The sequence below is a fragment of the Triticum dicoccoides genome, chromosome 5B, assembly GCF_002162155.2.
Source record: "Triticum dicoccoides isolate Atlit2015 ecotype Zavitan chromosome 5B, WEW_v2.0, whole genome shotgun sequence".
NCBI classification, from domain to species: domain Eukaryota; kingdom Viridiplantae; phylum Streptophyta; class Magnoliopsida; order Poales; family Poaceae; genus Triticum; species Triticum dicoccoides.
The window spans coordinates 613,949,136-613,952,376 of record NC_041389.1 but is presented as its reverse complement, the minus strand read 5'-3'; positions in this window follow the sequence as shown (position 1 = coordinate 613,952,376).

The window sequence follows — 3,241 nt, the reverse complement described above, 5'->3', positions numbered from 1 at the left end:
CCTTTTTAAAGGAATTTTCTTCTAGGATATTGTGCGTTGTTCTTAAACATGTGCCCATAAAATTTTAAGCCTTCTCTGAGGTACTCTTCACCATCAAGCTGGTGTCAAATCAGTCCGGCAATATTGCTGTGCGGCTACCGACCTGCGCTAGACACGTCGTCGCTTTGTTGAGTCGAGCTCAACTTCTTCGGATCATCATCTCTGCGAGTCGAACAAGAGTTCGGCATCGCGAAGGATAAATCATCACCAACATCTCCGGCCCACGGATTACACGGAGCGGGCACACCGACATCGCTGCACGGTCACTTCATTAAGCCGGCATTGACCACGTCACAAGCTACGACCTGCATCGGCAATGGCCGCACTGTTGCTTCTTCAAGCCGATGTCCATCACGTCGACCTACTTCGACACCTCGGCTAGACCGAGGGCTCCGCTATTTCTACATTAACATGCTCCGGTGACTTCGGCGTCACCGGCCGACCAGCTTCGACACACCGACTGGCATGGTAACTGCAACGTCACCTTACCGACCTGCTCCATCACCTCGACATTCAGGCCATATTTCTTTAATTATTTACTTCACTTAAATTAATTAAGTAGAAGAATTTTTGAAGCATATTATTGTTATTATTTCTGGCTTGCACTATTTTATGTGTGCAGGCAATTGGTTCAGACCGGGCCGCGTTGTCACCTCGGCGTGCCGACTTCGTCGTCCCACCTCCATCGACACAATTCTGTCGTCTCCTTGGCATGTTGCCCTGTGTTGGCAACCCACCCCGTTAGCTTCATCAACCTACTCCGGAGACTTCGACGTCACCAGCCGACCAGCTTCGTTACGTTAGCTGGACCGGGGGCTTTGCCTCGGCGAGACAATCTTTGTCAGCATCGCCATGCCGTCGCTTCATCACCCATCAAGCAACCTTTTTTTATTAATCATGCAACCTTTTTTTATTACTGTTATCTCTGGCTTGCACTATCTTCTGTGCACAGGTAAATGATCCGGATTGGGCAGCGTTGTCACCTCGGTTGGACCGGGGCTTCATCATCACTTCATTAACCCATGCCGGGAACTTCGGCGTCATACTGTCGGCCTGCTCCGTCGCCTCGGAAGGATGGGGCGCTCCACCTCGCCACATTGGCCATGCCGTGTCGCCACTTCGGAGTGCCGAGCTCTTCGCTCCTCCATCTCAGGACCGGCTTACACTACTAGGAAAAAGCTTATATATAGACGCTTACTAGTAGCGTGGGTTTATACCCCTCGCTACTGCTACTTATTAGTAGCGCGGGTTTATAACACCCGCTACTACTAAGTTGATAGTAGTAGCGTGGGTTTATACCCCACGCTTCTACTAAATAGCTATAGCGCAGGTGAGACACCCACACTACTACTTTACTACTGCACCATCCACCCGATCCACTCCCACCCACCAGTCTTCTCATTCTCCAACCTAATCTCATTCCCTTCTCCTCACAACCGCCACGCCTCCTGCTCCCACACCGGCACCGCCTCCTCCATCTCCCTCAGCAACGCACAGCTCCTCCACCTCGCTGGATGCGACGCCCCCTCACTGTGACGCCCTCGATTCAATCGTGTACTAATCATGCACGCAAATGTGTACGATCAAGATCAAGGACTCATGGGAAGATATCACAACACAACTCTAGACACAAATTAAAATAATACAAGCTTTATATTACAAGCCAGGGGCCTCGAGGGCTCAAATACATCAGCTCGAATACAAACGAGTCAGCGGAAGCAACAATATCTGAGTACAGACATGAGTTAAACAAGTATGCCTTAAGAAGGCTAGCACAAAAGCAACATCGATCGAAAAGGCAAGGCCTACTGCTTGGGAGCCTCCTAACTACTCCTGGTTGTCGACGTCCGTCACGTGGTAGCAGGCACCCTCGGGGTAGTAGTAGTCGTCAAAGGTGTCATCTAGCTCCTGGACCCCGTCATCTAGTTGCGTCGTCCGAGAAGAATGGAAAAGGGGGAAAAGAGGGAGCAAAGCAACCGTGAGTACTCATCCAAAGTACTCGCAAGCAAGGATCTACACTACATATGCAACATTATCAAAGGAAGATTGTATATGTGAACTGGGCTGCAGAAATGCCAGAATAGAGAGAAGGCCTAGTCCTATCGAAGACTAGCATCTTCTGGAAACCACCATCTTGCAGCAAACAGGAGGGAGTAGAATAGCATAAAGTAAAGTGGTAGAAGTGTTATCAATCTCGGCCAGAGATCCTTTCTTGACTCCCCACGAGAAAGCAATCCTAGAGCCATACTATCCATTTCTCATCACAATCCAATTCTCATCACCATCCAATTCTCATCACCATCCAATTCTCATCACCATCCAATTCTCATAACAAGTATCCAGTTCTAGTTGTATCGATCGGGATACAACTCCGAGTGTCCATTACCGTAGGACAGGCTATTGATAGATGTTTTCTTCCCTGCAGGGGTGCACCAATTTACCCACCATGCTTGATTAACTCCGGCCGGACACACTTTCCTGGGTCATGCCCGGCCTCGGCCAAACAATACGCCGCAACCCGACCTAGACTTAATAGAGAGGTCAAGCACGTCGGACTAAACCTATGCCCCCAGGGGTCATGGGCCATCTCCCCGGAAACTCCTGCACGTTGCGTACACGGCCGGTGAGCAGACCTAGCTACCTCCTTCAACAAGGCAGGTGCTTACGCAGTCCAACCCGGCGCACGCCGCTCAGTCGCTGACGTCTATTAAGCTTCGGCTGATGCATACGACGCAGAATGCCCATACTATGCCCACGTGATGGTTAGTGCTATTAGGCCAGAGGCCCCTCGGATCAAATATCCAAATCGTAGTGGATTAGGAACGCGCGGTAACAAGCAGAGACTCACGAAAGATGTGACCCCGTCGCCCCGTCTCGGGGACTTGCGACAAGGGCTAAGAATGTCCGGCCACGCCTTGTAATTATCTCGCAGGCACCCTCCAGGTCAACCTGTCTCCACATCACTAGCGGGTACCCCTCAGGGTTGACCCGCCTTTCCAAGTAACAATTGTAAAGTCCAAGTATCCGTGTGTCCAATCATCAAGGGGAAAACCCGAGGAATCACCCCCGGTGAACTCCACTCGATGTAATCATCAAGGTGAACGTAAGAGGAATCACCCCCGAGGTTCACACTTGAGGGGTTGCACGATAGAGTCGTATCGAAAATGGTTAAGGCGGAATCACCCTCGATGACCACGACCAA